The sequence below is a fragment of the Pezoporus flaviventris genome, unplaced genomic scaffold (genome assembly GCF_033815535.1).
Source record: "Pezoporus flaviventris isolate CSIRO_AGI_PZ_B2104156 unplaced genomic scaffold, CSIRO_AGI_Pfla_v1 ptg000025l, whole genome shotgun sequence".
NCBI classification, from domain to species: Eukaryota; Metazoa; Chordata; class Aves; order Psittaciformes; family Psittacidae; genus Pezoporus; species Pezoporus flaviventris.
In genome coordinates this window covers 10,333,291-10,355,159 of record NW_026892573.1, presented here as the reverse complement: position 1 = coordinate 10,355,159, position 21,869 = coordinate 10,333,291, and the positions used below count along the sequence as shown (strand labels likewise).

General features: G+C 41.1%; 1 protein-coding gene across 2 annotated transcripts in view; it reads right to left on the bottom strand.

Moving 5' to 3' along the window:
- TRPC4 (transient receptor potential cation channel subfamily C member 4) overlaps positions 1 to 12,421 on the bottom strand; it is a 140,687-nt gene extending 128,266 nt beyond the window's left edge. The window contains exon 1 of one of the 2 annotated variants that reach the window (XM_061457471.1): positions 11,987 to 12,421. The gene's annotated coding sequence lies outside the window, so the exon portion shown is untranslated. The remainder of the gene's footprint in view (positions 1 to 11,986) is intronic. The other variant, XM_061457469.1, reaches the window with a different exon arrangement.
- Between the last annotated feature and the right edge of the window lie 9,448 nt (positions 12,422 to 21,869).

Here is a 21,869-nt window from a genome sequence, read left to right as displayed (position 1 = left end):
AGTAATATCATAGCTGAAGTCAGTGGCAAAGCAAACTTCGACTTAGCTGTGTAGGTGACCACTCACAGTGCATGGAATAAATCTTTGCAGGGCTTGGGTTAAGGAAATGATAAATTAATTCATTAATCTAGTATTTCTATTTAAATATGCTCGATACTATAGGTCAGAAAGCAATAAAGACATACACAGGTATAAGTACAACGGTACTGCTACTCTGGATAAACTATTTGCAAATTATAGATATTAATAAGTCAGAAATCATTTAACCTTTCTGTACCACAATTCTGAAAACTTCAAATATATTTTAAAGCATATGAAATCAAGATCTGAAAAGTAATTTCTAAGGGCCAGTTTGTGATTACTCAGACATGGTTACCTAGAGACATCAAAGGGATTAGCTAGCTTTGTCCTCTCTGGTTCTTTTACTTTCGATCACCCTAAGCAGCTACTTGACAGGTCCAGGCACAAGAAAAGGGCTGCTTTTTCAGTGTTTTGTAGACAGGTGAATATAGAGATGGTCAAGGGGTTTAAGGCAAGAAGACTGAATACTGGTTACGTTTCCTGTTTATGTCAACAAAGGTGAGATGTAAGGAAGAAATTATTTGTGAGAGATTTCAAGTAACTTCTGTTGGCATCCACAAGCACCATATTCAGGTGCATGTCACAGGGCGACTGAAACTGTTGGCACAGCTGACTTCTTCTAGACTGGCTTATATGATACACACCACTTGCTCTAATACCCCTTTTAAATTGTGCCTGTACCCTCCTCCTCTATTCTCATAACAGTTCTTACACTCGAGTGCAGGAGATCCAAAACACAAGCAGCTCTCAGGCTTCTGCCACTTCAATGACTCTGTGAAGCAGCCAGCAGGATCCTGAAGGATCAGCCTTTTTGTCCATTCACAGTGTGGCCTCTACTCTTAGAAGCAGGTTTCTGAGGAAGCTTTGAAGCAGCGTAGCACAGGAGTATTCTGACACTTTTCAGATGCTTTCCCTGACAGCTGCCATGTGCAGTTCCTCTCAGGATCAGTTAAAAATGTTATTGTTAGACTTACAAGAATCTGATTAATAAACTACTGTGCTTTAAAATCTATGAGTTATTATTTCTACATAAAAGCATACCAACAAAATCCTTTCTGCGTAATAAACAAAGTGAAAGATACTGTCTCTGTCCTAGTTAAGCTGTATTTGCTACTAGGTTTAGACTTATTCCTTAGTCGGAGCTATGTTTAAGTTCACACAGTATCAGGGCTGTCAGCTCTGTGCCTGGAAGTTGCTGGCTCTTCAGAAGCCTCCTCCACCTGGGAGTCTCTAAATTCATAAGGAAAGGAACTGCCTCTGGACAGCTACAGATTTTCCTAGTAGGTTGCCATTGCAATTGAATTTGCAGCTTTTATTTGATCAGGGCGGCAAAGAAGCCATACTTGGCTAAGAACTGGACTCAAACACTTAGTGTTTAAATCATATAAGCAAGCGCAGAGAGGGAATACTCCCAGCCACTGAGATACAGATAATTCTGTCTACACACACACAAGACAGACACTTTAATGGCCCGTATTGCTGACCTCTGGATAGCTGCTCTTTCACTCCCCAGAGCAAAAATTAACCTTTAATGCATCTCAGTCATATACTGCACATAAATATCTCTGTATATACAAGTATACATGTGTTCTTCTGCTACATGCGTATATAAAGATGTGTGTTATAAGTATATTAACACAAAAATGTAAATATCTGTAAGAATATTTTGGCACAGAATACAGTTTGGGCATCCAGAAATCTGTAAATCTTTCAGATTACAGATGCAGACACTACTAGTTCATTCAAAATTATCAAAATATAAACAGAATTATTTACCTTTCCTATAAAACCTGGAATGCCCACATTGCAAGTAAGTTCCACTGCAGCATTCTGAGCTATTACTCAGAGGAGCTGTTGATGTCACGAGACAGCCTTAAGCAATGCTGAGGAAACTGAACAAAAATTTTGATGATTCCTCCGTAACACAACACCTGGTTTCACAGTTGACAGAAGCAGATACAACGCTAAAACAAAACCATTTACCTTATGTTCAATGATATAAATGTGATCTACTGGAAGTGTGAATTAACAGCTTGTACATATTGAATATGCAACAGTACTCTACAGTTCTGCTTATAATAGAGATTTCCAAGACTATTTTTTTTTGCTTTGATGTGCTATAATCTTGAAATGGCAATCAGTTTTCTAGCAACTCTATCAAACCCTGTTTAGAATGTTTCCTGAGTATTTTAAACACTATGAAAAAGGAGGTTTAGTTTAAAGATTACATGTGTCATTGCCTACTTAATTTTCATTCTTAAAGCTAATTTCCCAGCAACAGAAAGATGTAGGAATTCTTAAAATCAGATGCCGTGAAATTTTGGTCCTTGTCAACTGTAACAGTATACTTAAAGCAAAGATTCACTGCTTCCCACCATTAAAAGATTCAATGTATGAATCAATGTATGAATCAATGAATGAATCAATGTATGAGTCTTGTGAACTGCAACAGAAAAAAATATTTAGATAGAGAATGAAGAAAATGATTGAGAGCCATCCCAACATTACAGAGGGCAGATGCAGGTTGTAGCCATGGCAATGACAGCAAACAGATTAATGTTTTAGGCCTACATATTTTTCTAAAATACTCAAGAGCAGCACAGTTTTGAACTAGATTCTCCACAGCTTGTAACTGCATCGGCTGTATCGCAGTGCAGAAGGAGACACAATATATTTTTCATAAACTGCTAAATTATTAAGAAGAAACAAGAAGCTGCCAGAGCATTATAATTCTCTCGGAACCAAAGCGGCAAATTTTCAAAATTACATCTTCCATCTGAACCAATGCATGTATGATGGATGAGAAGGCACAATTGTTTCACTCTGTATTTTGTAAAGTTTCACATTATAGTGCCCATTACCGTAATTTTAAATTCACCTGTGATCTTCATATTTCTCTAAGCCCAGGTAATTTTTATGATAGGCTTTGTTTTTCAGCAAAGGGTTAAAGAGAATCATGGAATCACAGAATGGCTTGGGCTGGAAGGGAATTCAAAGATCACCTAGTTCCACCCTACCTGCCATGGGCAGGGACACCTTCCACTAGATCAAGTTGCTCAACGCCCCATCCAGCCTGGCCTTGGAACACTTCTATAACCCCAGTTCAGTTGGGTTGAATAATCCCAACTCTCTCAGCCTGTCTTCATAGGAACAGTCCTCCAGCCCTCTGATCATGTTAAAATAACAGTAAATGGGCAATTAGACAAGAAAATGCTAACAAAATAAGATGACTGAAGAGTCATATTGTCCTGGTATAATTGGTCTACCAGCCCCCTATATTTCCAGAAGGAAATGAAGCCTTGAAAGATGTCTGTTATCTAACTGTGAATGGGAACATCATGGAGAATATGATCATGGGCTGACCTATTTGATTGTGCTAGTGTCTCTCAACAGTCATGATCATTGTCCCTCATTGACAGCTTTGACATGAAAACACCTACTCTTTTGTCCATTTTTGCTTTGAAATGCCAACATCTCTCCTCCTCAAAATCCCACTTACACCCTTTCTATCTTGCCCAAAATCAGCCAAACCTTGTTTTTAAGAGAAGCCTGCTTGTGTATTATCACTGAGAAGAATTATTAATCAGCAATAATTCATTCTGAAAAAAAGGACCCTGACATGTGGACTTTGGGTAACGCAAGACACTTCACTTTTTGAGACCTTTGAGAATTGTGTACAGTTCTGGTGTTCTCAATATAAAAAAGTACATGGAACTGTTGGAACAAGTCCAGAGGAGGGCCACGAGGATGATCAGGGGACTGGAGCACCTCTCGTATGAAGAGAGGCTGAGGAAGTTGGGGCTGTTCAGCCTGGAGAAGAGAAGGCTGAGTGGAGACCTCATAGCAGCCTTCCAGTATCTGAAGGGGGCCTATAAGGATGCTGGGGAGGGACTCTTCATTAGGGACTGTAGCAGCAGGACAAGGGGTAATGGGTTAAAACTCGGAACAGGGGAAGTTTAGATTAAATATAAGGAGGAAATTCTGTCCTGTTAGGGTGGTGAGGCACTGGAATGGGTTGCCCAGGGAAGTTGTGAATGCTCCATCCCTGGCAGTGCTCAAGGCTGAAATACAGTCTTAATAAGGGACAAAGGTGAATGCACAATGGACTGAAGGCATACATCCAGATCCTATTTTATACATTTTTTTAATTATAAAGATCTAAAAAGCTAGATCCTGTCCATGGTTAACCCAATGGAATTCTTCAGATGGAAGAAACCTTCTACCTGGCCTAAAGACAGACGAAGCAGTAGCAAAATGAGGGTAGTTTCTAGGAAATGAATTATAACGAAGCACTCAGGGGATGAGAGAGAAATCCTTCTTTTATCCTAACCCATCCCTACAAAATCCAGTGTGTTCTGTCATTTAGTTCAGTTCAGTCAGTGCAGCTCTGAGGCTGGAGTAGTGCCCAAGTACTGAAATGAAATCCAGCTCACTGAGCATCCCTTTCTTCCCTCCCCTGTGGTCAAAGACATATTCAAAAGAAAGGAGATTCAAGATTCAAGCCCTTGCTCACTGTGCTTTTTTAAAGCATTGCGGAAAGAGCAAATCCTAAAAAAAAATAATAAATAAATAAATTAATCAATTAATTAAAAGTTATGTGAAAGTTTAGAAAGTCTAGTTCTGTGTAAAGACTCTGCAGCAATAAATGTAATCATCCCAAATCACGTCAGTATTTGGTACAACTGGCCTCAGTGCATAAACAAATATGCTTGAAGTTAATATCACTAAGATAAACAATAATGAATAAAATATTTTTATCTAAGTTGCCAGTTCAAAATGTTATTTTGCAATTGCCCTGTACTAAACCTGATGCTTTTTACAAGAAAATACATGAGTAGTTATAGCCCGGGACTTAGTACAAATACCTACCTATGCTACCAATTTTCAACATCAATGTGATCTCTGTGATGTAGATGACAGGTTCCTAGTTAGTTTTAAAAAATTAGTATAACATATTCCTCATAATAGAATTAGGAATCTTTATTAGTAATTATGTGGCACAATTAAGTACTTCGATTGAAAACATTTCAAAAATTAAGGTGAGATTCATATTTGCTAATCTAATAATCCAAAACACTGACATCCAAGGCTGTTTTGTCACCTCAGTATTCCTTTATTACAAACGGAAAGAAATGGCACCCCCTGCAGTGGGTAATTAATTTTCTTCAAGATAGGTCACATGAATCACCCTACATAGTTACTAGGTTCTTTCTAAAAGCCATAAAGACTAGCTTTGACTCAGAGGTCTGATGTTACAGTGTCTAGATGAATACAAAGACAAGCAGTTACTGTCTTTTGAATAATGGTTTTCTAGTTAAGAAGTTTAAGGCAAATCAGACAACTGTTCCACAGGCAACTTGTTTTTGGCTTTACTCATGACCAAAATTCCTTCTATAGGGTATCTGCTAGATAGTTGAAGTCGTCATAGGAAAAGCAAATGTTTCTGAAACTGAAGGTTTTGGAGGTACAAACATATTATAGAACAAACCAAACTCATCATGCCAGCATAAACAAGTCCAAGGAACTGACTGCAGCTCTAATCGCTTTAGGTGATTATCATCAAACATGAAAGGCAAACATCTCTCCCAATCTAAAACAAAATATTGTCAGTATAAGCAAAGCCCAAATGGGATATTTTAGTTATTTTCCAGTCCAGTGGAAATAGGCAGGATGTATGTAGCAGTCAGTGCTGAAGCGTAGCAGGATTTATTGTGAAGTGCTTTGATAATAACATTTTCACATGGACAGAGATTAAAACAACTATGTCATCTCTAAAAGCTAATTTCTGTTGTAATTATGTACTCAGTAGACTACGGTACACTGTGGAAATGGCAATGTTGAGAGCATTTAAAGAGAATCTGTGCTTACATTCCCTTGCTCCTCAGATGCAGCATGTTCTCTCACAGAGAGAGACACCCTGCACACACAGGAGGCATGATATGAGCACCCAGAACTGTGTGTTCTTCTTTTACAAGGGTCTGGTTGACACTCCTATTTCCCTTGGCACAGCTACAAGCTGTATTTCAGCTACCCAATCCAACCACAAACTCTTAAAATCTCTGAGAACAGACAAGGGGATATTTGAATTATGTTGTAGTCATCTAGCTGCTGTTACAGTATCTGCATCAATACCATTCTGGTCAATATGACATTGAGATACCTTAGAAGAAAACAGACGTCTATTTTCTGTCCCCTCTGAATAAGTGTTTTTATTTTCTGATACCACTAAGGAGTGATTCATCTTGCCTTACTTTAGCTGTGTGAAAACCAACAACAATCAGCAACAATAAATACCTGATTCCTCCCACGCTATGTCAGGTTTATGAATTAGGTGGATTAGTTTGTCCACTGGAGGTTTTTGTCTCTCTCCAGTGACTATATAAGGATCACAGATGGTTGGTTTACAGCCAGCAATCAAATTTGTGGTGGCTACGTGAAAAAAAAACCCTGATCTTTGGTGCAAAAATTCCTTAGAGCTTTTCGAGATCTGTCAGCAAAAATGTTTTTGACATAAATTACTATATACACATGTACTGCAGGTAATCTTAAATCAGACAAACCATGACCCTGTATCTTCTGCTACAATCCTATTGTTTGTTCCTCTACTCAGAAGTAAACTGGCCTGTTCTACTGTTTATAATGGAAACTATAGGAGCAAATCAATGTATGAAATAAAATATGTAGTGGCAAATACAAACTAAACTTAAATTATATAAAATTTAGAAAAAATACAGAAGACAATGGAATTTTCATTGGGAGTAAATTTGGTGCTCTCTCTTCTTGGTCTAGTACTCTCAGATCCGATCTGCTAAAGACATCTGAATGATAGAGAATATTACAGATCTCATCTTCAAAATAGAATCCTTTAGTGTTTTCCCCCTCATTTTGGGCAGCACAGAAAGAACACAGGAAAAAGCGTGTCCATTAATTTAATAAACACAGAACTGCATTGATTTTCCTAGGACTGCTAACCTCCTCTGATGTGAGTCGTACTTTGCTTAAATCATGGTTAAAGTGAGAAATTTGGATTCTTAGTTGATCCCACATGGAGCATACTGCACAAAGTTCCTTACCAGCAGAATGCCCACATCACTGTCATAAGGAGCAGCAAAGCTCTCCAGACAAGTCAACTTCTCACCATACATTTTGGGCTGGATACAGATGATATGTATTAACACTCCTCTCATGCTTTATGACCTGGGTTAGTAATCGTCCCCATCATTTGGCCTTCACTGAGAAAATTGTTGGCTCTTTGGCAGCTGTTGCTCTCTCTGATGGACATAAGAACCAGACACCTGAGCTGAAAAGTGACAAGTGGTTTAGGTAATTATTGGCAGTTTACATAAGTTTATATGTTTTGAAGAATCTTGTGTAAGGAAACTGAATTGCAGAGGTGGCAGCTGGCAAACTCTCAGCAGTATACACCCAAAAGGCAGTTATGAAGTCATGCTATTTACAGATTGTTTCAAAGTTAGCACAGCAGTTTGGAGCACATGCATGTGTATATGTGTTTTGGTTTGTTTGGGGGGTTTTAAAGTGCATTTTATTCTGATTATAGCAACCATTTGTCCTGGATTTACTGACCTCTGTGCTTACTTAACCTTTATGCTGTGCCACTACATCCTGCTCTGTACAGCTGGGATTCAGCTAACCTAGCTTAAGAAGGTTCCTTGTCTTGGGTCTTGCTGCATAGTTAGGAAAAGAGACACAGGCACTTCTGTAGGATGCTTGTTCTGCTCTAAACAAAATGAAAAAGAAAATAAAAAATACAGAGCATGGTTAACTCTCTGCTTCTGCCTCTTTCCAGAAGAGAGCCACTATAGGTTCACCTCAAGAGCTGATGAATAGGTGTTTTATGTCAGCTCAGGGTATCAGATGTAGCCACAAAAGGCTAGCCTGTATGCTACAAGACCTATGGGAGACTGCTGTCCTCGTAGAGTGACAGCTGTAAGTCAACTGAACTGTGTTTTGCGTGACTAGATGGCATGCAGAGAACATGGGGACCCCGCTATCTGTTTTTCCAGTCCATTCTTAGGTGTGAATGCAGGTAGCATAAGCATTACAGTTCTCCGAGCCAAGGAAAGATGTGGGTTTTGTCCTTAAAACTAGTATCAGAAGGAATCACTAAAGAGAAAAAAACTGTGTGTCATGGAAAACCAGCATGTGCTGAGCTACGACTGGAAGAGCTTAGGAGCACCATCACAGGGCTTGCTGTGCACTGACTGTCCATGCACCAGTGGCAGGATAGGGGCCTTTGCCTCCCAGGGAAAGGCTGCTTGTTCCTCACAAGTTTTCAGTTATATGTGGAAAGTATCTCCAGAATAATCCTGTAATCTCTGTCTCGGGAAAGCCCAGTGAAAAATCTTTTTCCATCTACTGTTCCCTTCTTCACCCATTGCATAAGATACCAGATACTATTATCATAACATTCAAACGGTCCATGTGAAATGCAAAGATATGGAAGAAGCTTTTCAGATGAGTATACTGAGTACAGGCTCAGTGACCAAGCCCCTGCAGAATCTGACACACTTTGGAGGCTAAGTTTGAATGGTTCATACACTTAGACATATGTAAAATTCACTTAAATTGAAGGAACTTTTCTTGTTCCGCTTCAGCCCACATTTGCTGAAAAATAGCTTATTTTTATCCAAGGATGTTTTCAGTATTTGTCTCACACCAGTCACTATCTAAATTAGAAATAAGTGGTTGTAGAAGAGTGGAAGGAGTACTTTGAGATTTCAAACCAAAACAGAAGTTTGAAGGGAGAAAAAACCCAACTCAAAACTCTCAGATAAAGCTGATATAATACATAATATTAATTTATTGGTTGCTTTTCTATGTATGGCACATTAAAACCCTTTAATTTATTTGAAAACTTCACTATGTAAAGCAAGTCTGTCAGGTGTTCATCTTTTAATGGTTTCAAATTCTTTTTGACTTAAAGCTAATGCACATATGAAGGATTTTTGCATGAATATCTGTTACAAAAAAGATTTAATCTGCTCAGCCTCCCTCTGTGTTCATTATATAAAACTGTAATAATGAATATGTATTTAGTCAGGTGAATTTGTTTTGCAGCAACAAATCACAGTGGACATGAGGATCCTGACAGCATTGCTCCTGGTGTTATATTAATGCTATGCTATACTACCTAAGACAGGATCAGTGGAGTAAAGTAAGGGCAAGTGTATCTTATCTTCCTCAATGGATTCAGGGCTTCTAAAAGAGATGTTTCCTGGAATTTTGTCTGTTGCCAGAAAACATGGTGATGGAAGATTTACACACAAAGTTTTATCTTCAACCAGCTTTCAGTAGTTTAAATTATTTGATAAAATAACCACAATATAAACCAGCACAAGTTAGATCTGAACAGAAAAAGGTAACAGTAAATCTGACACTCATAAAGCCATTACGTGTCTGAATAGAACAATGTTTCCTCTATTCTTGCCTGCTTTTTTCGAAACAGGTTATAACAGTCTTTTCTTACTGATCCTATGTTATCTTTCCATAAAACAATCCATGGTGACTTAGCCATCCTTTTCAAAAGGAATTCAGTCACTTTTTGCACTGATTACTGGAATCACCAGAGGCACAAAGAGATGCTGCACAGGATATTCTCTGCTGATTTTGCTACCTCACCTCAATAAATGAAGTCCCAGAAAAAGCTAACAGATTCAACAGTGTACTGGCATGGAGACAGGTGTCAAGTGTGGAGAGCAGCAGTCATGCTCATTTTTACTTGTCATTTAAGTAAGGCAATATACACATACACAGAGGTGAAAGATAATCCCTTAAGAGGTTTCTCTGTGTGTGTCCTCCAATACATACTTGGTGGGCTCTCCACACTGGACTAATGCAAATCCACTTTCACTGACAGTGGAACCATACTGCCTGGGACCCAGTATTTTCAGCAGGCATACTCAAAAAGATAAGCAAAATCATACTAAATCTGTACTGACCTCAATTAACTTAAATTTCAGCTAGCAGTATTTGATTCTAAATAAAATTAGATAAGAAATGGAATTTATTTCTGGAGCTATTTTAAGCGCAATGACTACTATATATAGCGTCAGAGTAAGTGGCTGAAGTTGAATTTAAAAGACAGGCATATTTTTGGTTTGTTGTTTCCAAATACAGTCTCATCTGTTCCTAAGTCTGAAGAAAAAGAAGAAAGACTACAGTAAAGAACCCACATCCTTCTTCAAGCAAACGCAAGGTTTTTCAGTACAGAAGGCAACACCAAGGGAAAAACAAACCGTACCATGAGAGTTTCAGCTGATTTCAGTGAAAAAGCCTATTTCTGAGTCTTGCCTAAAAAAAGGGTATAAACTCAGGTCTTCTGTAAGTCCAGAATTTCTCCTATTCCAACAGTTCTAAAGCAGTCTCCCTCTGCAGTCCCTGGGTTCTCTGAGTGTACACAGAACTCTTGCCTATGTGAATGAATTATCACATTCTGTATGTTAATCATCACAATCTGTATGTTTACATAGATAACCTTGCTAAACTGCCCGGGTCTGGGCTTTGAAGAAAGTAGTGTAAACACTGAAACATGCTATGACACTGCAGCACAATTAAATCTGAAATTTCAAGTAGATTGGATTTGAAGGTGCTGTAGTGTCAGCATTTGTTTAGTGTGTAGGGCTTACGATAAACTATTCCCTGTTCTGCCTATATGAGAAAATCTGTATTCTTATAAAAAGAAGTATTTCCTTCTCAGATGAAACCAAGGTCCAATATCTGGTTTATGTTTTTTCATTAATTATTTTGAGGAATACCCATTCTTTGGAAGAGAAACACAAACTGTAAAGTGTTTTATTTACTTCCACCTAAAAAGGTGTCTTAGTATTGGAAGAGCCATTTCACTTATGAGGCACAATTAGAGAAATATAAATTTCGGTTGCCATGCTAACAGGAAATCTCTCATTTGATTCCAGTAAAACAGAAACGCACAAATGACATTTCCTGTAAAAAAAAACAGGGAAACATTAGATTAACAAGGCTTCAGGTTTTGCCAATTGCAGCTAATTTCACAGTTCTGCCCCTTTGCAGAGTGTGGTGTTCTGTCAGCATCTAAATCTCCAGAGCATCAGCTGCTTCTTTCCAGCAGGACTACGGCTTCTGTCCAATCGCCTCAAGTCCGGATCTTGCAAGTGTAAGCCCCACGCGGAGACGAATCCCACCAGCACTTTATGTACTCCGTGAGCCGTCCCATGGCTCGTTTGAGAGTGCTCTCCTCCTATCTACCCGCATTTCGCCACCCTCCAGGTCCCCCCGGAGGCTTCTTGGCAGCACCTAAACCTTCCCAAGGGTCTTCTTCGGCGGTGGGGACAGCGGGGGGGCACCCCAGCTGCGGCTGCTGGCTCCCCGCGGCGGGGTGAGGGGCACGGCAGCGCTGTTCCCTTCTCTCACCCCCCACTCTGCACCAGACGGCGACTCACTCTGTGGCACTGCCGGGGGCCGGATGCACTCGGGTCCCCCGGCGCCTGCGATGCCCTCACTTGCACCGCCCTCCCCGTGGCCCAGAGCTGATGGCAAACTCGGAGCCGACCCTTGCGCCGCTGGGTCCTCCCGGTCCCCCGGCGCCCTCCTGCCGCCTGCACCGGCGCTCCGCTGTCCTGCAGCGGAGTCCCTGCAGGTGTCACACCTCACCGGCTACCGAGGGGTGCTGCTTCCCGCCGCGGTGGCTGAGAAGGAAAAACCCTGCTTATTACGTACAAGAAAAGGATCTTAAATGTAAATGCTCTGCAGGACTGAGAACAAGGAGGTGCACGACCTCGCTTTGTGCTTGCGTCGGCGCAAAAGTTACCTCGGACCCTCCTGCGGACTTTTTTTTTTAATGTCTTTGCAGAGGGACAAGAAAGTAATCACAGATGCATAAAGAGAACATATCAAACTTGACTAGCACTTACTTGGTTTAGGTGCATGCGTTGACAGCCGGCATCTTCCTTCAACAGTTTTAAACAGGTCACATTTTCCCTTGGAAGTAGCACCCTCTTCAATCCCTTACTGTGAAATAAATCCCTTTCAGAGGTGTTTGTTTTATTTCACTGGCTCTTGTCCACTTGAGCCACTTCTCCCCGGTTTTACTTTATTTCCTTCATGCTCGCCGCACGTGCAGGCACTCCCAGGCCCACCAGTCAGCGGCTGTCCCTTGCCTCTAGCCGCGGGGACCGCGCCTGCCGCCTGGCTCCGGTGCAACAGCTGAGAAGAAGATTCTTTCCCGGCTGCTCAGCGCGGCATCTCCTTACTCCCTCGGGGAGCCTCATGCTGGCTGTAAAAAGTAACGACTCCCTCCAATGCGACCGTTCCCTCCGGAGCGCAGGCTGAGCAGCATGGGGAGGGGGGAGGCGAGGGGAGGGGAAACACGAACTCGAGGTTAACGGAGCGCAGAGGGGCAAACGGTAGGGCTTCTCCTCCTCGCCGGTACGCTCCCTCCTCAGCCGGCGGCAACCGCTGTCTCACGCCCCCCCGCCCTCCCGCCGCCCGCCGCCACCGCCGCGCTGCCCCCTACCGCCCCCCGCGGACGCAGGGGAGCTGCCCGACAGCGCCTTCTTGCGAGCGCACCGCGCACCTCGCTGGGCTCCGCGCACTGCCGCGGCCGTAGCCGCGGCCGCTCTGCCCCTTCGTGGGTGCTGAGCGGCTCAGTGTTCACCCAGATGCCTCCCCGGGAGGACGTGCACCTAGACCCGGAGTTGGGCTCATAGCTGAGCCGAGGACATGAGCCGCACAGGATCGCTGAGACTCAGCACCGAGCTGCGGCCGGCTCCACGGAAAGTCTGCTAGCATACCTCTCTGCAGCGGGGAAAGACCGAGACCGCTCCACGCGATCGCATCAGGGGCTCTGTGAGCCCTCCCTTGCCTGCCGCTGGCGGTTCTCCAGCGGGAGTTCCAGCCCGCAGCAGAGCTTTGGTCTCGGTAGCTTTCGGGATGCTCCTGCCTGGGGCTCGGCGAGGGCTCTGCTAGTGCCGCCCAGCCGAGGCTCAGGCCGCGGTGCTTCCCTGCCCCTGCGCTGCCCCAGCCGCGCCCGGTGCAGCGGGGTCAGGTCGGCCTGGGCGGTAACGGGAGGCTGCGCGGGACCGAGCTCCAGCCCGGGTTCATTATAAAGGAGCGGACGGGATGAGGCTAGACACCATTTTTTCACTTTACTTGTCCTTTCCCTAGAAAAAAATAGGGCAGAATTTAAATGCACGAGATCAGAAATGGTACGCAAAGGGCGGAGACCGTTTTTTGAGACGCGTTTAGGTTCTGCCCCATGCTGGCTCTGGACACGGTGCAGGCGTGGAGCTTAGCGGGTCACCTGCCACCGCCTGCAGAGTCCCCGGTGTCCCGCCGCCGCCTGGGAGAGCACCCCTTACCGGCCCCAGGCCCCGCCTGCCGAGAGAGCACGAGGCAGCACGCCACCCGCTTCTGATTTCTCCCGTCTCCTTGTAGGAGCTGCTTCCCGCGGAGGAGGAGGGGGTGAAACAAGCTGTGTGTCTGTGTGTGCAAAAAATGAACAGAGCAAAAGTATCCGTCGTGCTGAGCTTCACCCGTGTTTGTGGCAGAGACTTCAGCTCACTGAGCCGTGGAGCGCTTGAGGAAGCAGGCGAGCCTGCAAATGCCGTTACAGCAAATGTTAAGGATCTGCCAGCTACACCAGTCCGGACGGCAGCTGATGGCACAGGCACCAGACCTCCGCGGGGAGCAGAGGAAAAGGAAAGGATGCAGCTACACAGCATTAAGTGCAGCAGGCGCTGAGCGGTGAAAATGCCATCTCCGGGATGTGAATAGTTGCAGCATCGAACCTCTGCATCAGTCTGCTGTGTGAACCACTGGCACACATATTTTACACATGCCCCCACCTAGTTACTGTTAAGATTTCAGCAGAAATGTAGTGCCTTTGGGGAGCTACTCGGCAAACTACTGAGTGCTGCTGAGCTATGGGCAATACAGGTATGCTGTGACAGGTCACTCTTCCTGAGAGATGTTAGTTGAACTCGTGAGATCCACTCATGTTCATTCAAATACAGATCAAATGCCAGAAGCAGCTGTTTTGGAAAGCTGAGCCAGTCATTCTAGCACACACACATGTGCATGCATATGTATGCAACACACACACACGTTGACTCACACATGCACCTCTAGACAAAGGCAAGGAGAGATAATTGAGTAAGGAGAGGCACCCTAGTACAAAGTCAGCCTGAGAGACCACAGTGAAACATGGGAAAGGCCACACCACACTAGATTGCATTGTAATTGTTAGTGTGAGCTGATTTACCTATTACTGGAATATGCTTTAAGCAACCTGGTCTAATGGAAGGTGTCCCTGCCTATGGTTGAAACTAAATGATCCTTAAGGTACCTTCCAACCCAAACCATTTTATGATTCTGTAATTTGTACCCCTTGTGCATGCTATCAGCATTACCAAGATTGCACTGCGTTACTACATATTGGAACTACAGGCAAGACTTCCTTTCAGAAGGATATGTTGTTCATGTCCCAGAGCAGAGTGTTTTTTTCCCTATATATTTCCTTACTAGATCTTGAGAAGCCAAGTTCCGTTTTGAGTGTAATGTTTAATTTTTATTATTTTTTTTTTTTACGAGCAGACACCTCTATAATTAACAGTATTTTCTTTGCCTTTTTATGTGCATCTTTGTGACATTTCTTCTTTTCAGGGGTGAATGCAACATGGCACTATCTATGTACTTTATGCTTTCTGGCATTTTACATGTAACAACCCATTAGCAGTCTCCTGTGGGTCTTGCCAATGCTTATAATTCCCGATTAAACTAATGTTCAGATAAAAATTTCTGCAGCATTACTCAGATGAAAATTAAGTAAATAGATTCTTTTTTCTCTGATTCAGGACAGTGGGGTCTGGATCTTTGCAATGCTCTGAGTGTATGGTAGTATATTTTATTCCTAGCACATAGGTAGCTGCCAGTTATTTTGCAGCAGTAAGCACTGTGGCAGGGAGAGTGAGGTATAGGGGGGAAAATATTCTGTGAAACACATCACATTGTTTTAGAGGTTATATGGCAACAGAATGGCTGGACTTTCCTGTAATTTACTCACTGCATCCCACCAAATTAGAGTCTGCCTTGGGATCTTCTCTATTCTTCCCACACGTTATACAATCCTCCTCAGCACGCTTACTGATGCATGCCCTGCAGCTGACCATTTGCAATTCAGCTAAATCTTATATATCCAAAATATCAAGCAGACTGAGGTCTTCTCCTTTTTCTTGCAGTTTGTGCAAATATCACTAGGGTGTATCTGTTGTTTCATTTCCTGTACTACTACTAACAAAAAATAAAATACTAAAGGCAGCTTGAAAAATAAGGGAAAGTTGGAGCATTTAGAAAACGCTAATTGATTTACCCTTCTAATATTGATAGGTACAGGTAAGAACACCTGCAACAGGTATGAATCCTCATAACTTTACCCAAACCACTAAAGCTGAATTGCCTTATATGGAGAGATGGCTCATTATTTTGAAAGAGGAAAGTAAAAGCTATGCAGAAATTTTAACCAGATTTGCTCAGTCAGTACCAGGTAAAACGTCCAATAATATTCCTATTCTCAGCATCTTTTCTTTTTGTATTAATGACAGCTTTTCTTACTAGTAGCATGAAAGTTTAAAAGATTATCAATTTTTCACTAAGATGGAGATTTACACATAAGAAGGAAAATTAATTATTTAAAATAATCTTAGCCAATTAATTAAAAAAAATCATATTGACTTTTATTCCTTTAGGATTATGGAGGAAGATTTCCTCAGGTTTCTAGAATTTTCGTGTGATTTAAATTATGGTTCTACTGATCTGTTCATCATTAGCAATGATATAAAATGTTAGATCACACAGTACAATAGTATCTTACATTACAGTTTAAAAAGTTTACTGTTTGTTTTGGAGACTACATTGTCACAAAGCATAAGGATTGTTATTTTTTTTCTCTGTATTAATCTAATTTATGAAATCTGTAACAAGATAATTCTGTTAGTTCTATTGTTACAGGCCATGCACTTCTTCCAGCCAGAACTTTTTGCAAGTTGTAAATTATACTTGCCAGCCCACACCAGGCATTCCATACTATTAAGTCGTGCCTTCCACATAACTCAGTATATGGCCATTTATGTACTTAAATACCATTAGTCGAAACTCAAGTTTCCAACACTTGACAAAAAGAGATTCCTTTTATTGAATGACTGAAGAGCACAACTTGTGAAAGCAGGGGGGAGGGGAAAAGCAGAAATCCTTCATTTTTGTGTGAAATATTTATTAGTGCAGAAATTGTTCTTGTTCTTGTGAAGGCTTAGTAGGGGAAAAGGGTCACGAGTGAAGAGAGAGGCAGGAACATGCAAGGGAAAGGAGAAGTAGAAGAAAAGACATTAATCCAGAGGAGGCAAGTACTGACCTCAGCTGGGGGACCTTTTAGACTCAGGCTCTTTTTCTATGCCAGGTCAACTAGAATATTGAATTATATTTTTCTTTTTTTAGCTTTTTTTCATTTAAAGGTTAAAAAACAATAAAAAATATATAGATTCAAACAGAAGTGAACTACTGGAAAAAAAAAATCCAATACCAAATGTTGGTATTTGCTCAACCTTAATTTCAAGTTACGACAAGCAGGTCCTTGTCTGACTTTTTTCCATATTTACAAATTATTGAGGTGAGGGGATATTTGGGGTTGTAGTTTTATAGATAGAAGCAGGTTCCTTAGCTTTATAGGCAGCTAAATTGATATTTAATTTTATTTTTGCAAGTTACATTAGAAGTCGGCCGAATTCCAGGCAGACTTCCCATTTCATTACCATTTAAATCCCAACAATTCATCATTTTAGTAGACACCAAGCAATTAAACTTTCTTTACCTACCTACTTGTGTCAGTTCTCCAGAATTCACATCTGTTATTTTTACTGACATGATGCAAACTCTTTCTCCTTTCTTCTCCTGCCCAGAGTTTTGGAATGATTTAAGCTTATTCTTCTGACATCAGGGTGGCAGTTGGTCTACTAAGGTTCACTGCTTTCTTTTGCAATTTTTAAACAAATAGTAGAATGACATCCATTAAATTCTGGTGTTTTACAAAGCCATTTAGTTTTGTCCTCCATGATTAGTTTGAGATGTCTGTGCTTCCCAGTAAGTACTTACATTCTTTCAGAAAACCCAGCTGTTACATTTTTTGAGATTTTTCTTTTGCTGTAGGGGTTTTAGGAAGACACAGGTCTAGCAGATCAAACCCAGTGCTATAGTGGGATTCAGCTCGAGACTAGAAGCAGCTAAATTTAGGTGTATGCATTTGAATCGCTGAATGTCTTAACCACCCATCAAGTCAATGGAAATATATTCAATACAGTCATAGAAGCCTAGGGAAAATTTCAGCTTTAAATGGGTGTTTTGTTTTCTGGATGAGCTAAATAGTCTCTAAGTTCCTCATGCTATTTGATGCTCCCAAGGCTATCCAAGGCAGCTGCAGAAAGTGAACAGATAGTTTTTGTCTTGCCTTGCCTTGCTGAGGAACTCATCTTACAGCTGACCTGTACGTTTCTGGAGGTTAGACTAGACTGTGTGACATCTCACAGGGCACTGGACACCCATGCACAGGCACCTGAATCCACACTAGAATGCTCTATACCAGCATTACAGACACACAAAATCAGATAATGGAATCCTGATCCTTACAATTACACAGCAAATGCATTAAGACAGCAGCGGCATAGCAAAGTTTGTTGAAGAGTAGAAGGAAAACATAAGCAATGATCCCTTCTTTGTTTTCTGAAAGAGTTGAACCTTTACCTGTCTGTATTTATAAGGTTGGTAACCTGGCATAGGACCTGAAATCTGGAATACAAATGGGATCTTTCAATTGAGAGATAAAAGGAAACAACAGGCAGGATTCCAGGGCTACTAGCCAGACATTTTGGCTATCTCTAAGAGTATGTGAAATAAACAGAAAGTACAAGATGTCCTGCTCCACAAACAAAGCTATAACTTAATTGGCAAGACAGAGACTTCATAGGATAAATCAAAGGGTTGGAGTGTTGATTGAAAAGAGTACAGGCTGTTCAAGAAAGAAAGGCTGGGAAAAGGAGAAGACATTACATTATGAAGAAGTGCTCATGATCTTCTAAAGGAGAAGGCAGATACATTACAAATGTTTAAGGGAAGAAAAAACAGGGTTTCAAAAGAGAGGTTTACCTCAAATCAGTTTGGGAAAAGAGGTGGTTGGACATCTTATACACATGATAAATCATAAATAAAATAAAAATAATAATTAAAAAAGGAACAAATCCAGGAGACCTTTCTTGAAATTGTAAAAGTGTGATTTTAGAGTACGTAACTAGATTTTATTCTGCCTTAATGGGTCAGAACAGATGAGAATTCAAAGATGGATACCCCTCAGATCTGATAAAAGGGAGTTTGAAATAATAGGAATGAGAATAGCACAGAACAACACTTTAAAAAAAGAAGGTGGTGACATAGATGGCTGGTAGAAAAAGTTTGGAGGTTTTAATGGAACATACATTCAGAGAGAGAGAGTCAGCCATGAGAAACTGTTGCAAAAAAAGTGATATTGGCAAGAAAGCAGTAGTCATTCAGAGTGTATTAGCAGGAGCATAACATATGAGAAATCATTGTTTTGCTCTCACTTTGCATCAACTTTGGACCTGATGCTTGACAGTGGTGTAAAAAATAAGCTGCAGGAAGCCTAGAGGTGAGCATCGTGAATAATAAGGTAATGTGATCCCTCAGAAATATTCCAACTGGGCTTGTTCTGCATAAGAAAAGATACCTTTAAGTTATATTACATAGTTTATAGTTGTGTAAAAGACAGTTGTAAACAGATAGCTAACACGTTCACCAGAAGTATCATTTTTTTGTCTTATCAAGGAAAACCTTAAGTATATATACGTAGGATGTTTCTAACTATAAAAAGAGTTAAACACTGTAAGACATCACATGAGAAATTTGTGGAATCCTTATCTTTGAAACACGTGAACCTTTTTCTAAGAGAAGCTTTTTTCCTATTTTAAGATTCTCTGAGCATCTATAAGGAGACATTTTTTTGTCCAAAACTTACTGTACCCCTTTTTATAGGTGATATTTTTGGAAACTGAGTTTTCATGCTTTTAAGAAAGACATGCAGCCAATCTGTTTGCACTCTCATTTCAACAGCATGATTCAACTTTGGAAGCATATGTAGCTAAAGAGAGCAAATACAGTTTCTGTCATGGCCTTTACATCTGAAAATGGGGAATTCTTCCTTTTGGATAGACACCCATAAAAACCATCAGGTCAGTAGTGCCTGCCAGCACAGGAATTTGACTTGTGCTTATTGTGGTTTAAGATAATACGGCTTCGACTGAGGAATTTGGTTGCCTAACATTAGCACTGGTTTAGAGTCCTTAGGGTATTGCAAGGTAGTGTGGGCTACCTGATATAACCCCAGCCTGACAGCAGATCCACACCTACCCACAGAAACAGATGGGAAGTCTCACCAGCCAGGTGCTCCATAGTGCCTAAAGTTGGCACCAGCCAACTGAATCCTGTCCTAAAGGTGTTTTTTGGCAGTTTTATCACTTCTCTATTTTTTTAAGTAACATTTTGATAAAGCATACATATTTTTAGCTTGACCTCTATTTGGAAGTCTGTTTTAAATACAAATCACAGACTAACTACCTAAGCTCTGCTCTTGTGAGACCCCACTTGGAGTACTATGTGCAGTTTTGGTGTCCTCAACATAAGACAGACATGGAGCATGAGGATGATAAGGAGGCTGGAACATCTCCTGCAGGAAGACAGGCTCATAAAGTTGGGGCTGTTCAGCCTGGGGTAAAGAAGGCTGCATGGAGACCTCATAGCAGCCTTCCAGTATCTGAAGGGAGCCTATAAGGATGCTGGAGAGGGACTCTTTATAAGGGACTGTAGTGATAAGACAAGGGGTAATGGGTTTAAACTTAAACGGGTGAAGTTCAGGTTAAAGATAAGGCTTGTGAATGGAAAGAATATTCACTTTGGGAAAGATTAAGAATCAAAATATCCAAAAGGATTTCTTTTACAGCAGGAGTAATTTAAGGCTATCAGATACCTGGGATAGCACGTTACTGAAGCATGCATCCCTGTTTTCTACACTTACTGTTTGGAATAAGGGTGAGAATAAAGCTATTTTCCTGGGCTGCATCAAAAGGAGTGTGACCAACAGGTCGAAGGAGGTGATCCTGCCCCTCTACTCTGCTCTTGTGAGACCTCACCTGGAGTATTGTGTGCAGTTCTGGTGTCCTCAACATAAAAAGGACATGGAACTGTTGGAACAAGTCCAGAGGAGGGCCATGAGGATGATCAGGGGACTGGAGCACCTCCCATATGAAGACAGGCTGAGAACGTTGGGGCTGCTCAGCCTGGAGAAGAGAAGGCTGCATGGAGACCTCATAGCAGCCTTCCAGTATCTGAAGGGGAGCTATAGGGATGCTGGGGAGGGACTCTTCATTAGGGACTATAGTGATAGGACAAGGGGTAACGGGTTAAAACTTAAACAGGGGAAGTTTAGATTGGATATAAGGAAGAAGTTCTTTCCTGTGAGGCTGGTGAGGCACTGGAATGGGTTGCCCAGGGAAGCTGTGAATGCTCCATCCCTGGTGGTGTTCAAGGCCTGAGCCTTGGGTGCCATGTTTTAGCGTGAGGTGTCCCTGCCCATGGCAAGGGGATTGGAACTAGATGATCTTAAGGTCCTTTCCAACCCTGACTATTCTATGATTCTATGAAGCCTTTAAAGCTCCATAATTATTCTTCTCTCTTCCCCAGACAATTACATCATTAATGCTTTTGATGTGTGAGAAAGGGTGATGTTTTTAAAAAATGTATGGCTTTTGCAGTATATTAATGATCTGTTTTCTACAATCTGAAGGATAACAGAAGTTCAGCTTGGTGGTGGGTTGTGTTGAAAGTGTGTAGAACCTGAGACACCACATAAAATTCACTCATTTTGCAGATGGACAATGGAACAAGAAGGGAATAAATGATTTTCAAGCTTGAGGCATCAGTTCTTTTCTTACCTTGTAAATACTTCTTTTGTGCTGTTTCTGGGACTTGGTTTTCTTCCTTACAATGTGGTAATCTCCTTTATCACACCATTATGACTGTGCATACAGTATTTAGGAAGAAATAATAAACACCTGTAAAACCATTAAATGTCCTGTAAGCAGTAACAACAGTAAGAGACTTGCCTAGAGTGGATGGTGCACTGATTCTGCATTTTAGATAAAAATGGAGAGGGGTATGGGAGTTTTGTTTTAAGATGTTTTTATGTATGTAAAGTGCTGGAAGAGGATTATTTCTATGTATAAAGGACTGCTTAAGTCTTGCTATGCATACTAAGACTCACTAACAGTTAAGCATAATGTTCATATATATTTTTTTATGGCAGGTCATATTGATGACATTAAGAGACGTATATCAAGAAGATATCAGAGGATGTTTCAAAATGAAGTTGCTTTCCTTTAATAGATTTTTTTTTTTCCCAGAATTTTTACTCTTCTGCATAGCTAGGCAGAAATAAACTAAAAGAGACTCACGGGGTTTTTTTTGTTTTTTTTTTTTTTTAGAGTGCTTTGGTAGCTTTCCCTTTTTTTTTTTTAATTTGGTTTTTTTTTTAATTATTATTTAATTTTTTGTGTATGACAACAGCATGAAATTGTCTTCCTGGATTTCAAAGCGCTTTATGGAGTCTTCTGCTACATTTTTGGTATTATATTCTCCAAGTGATGTTAAACTCTGATGGAAATTTATTTCACAATTGTCTA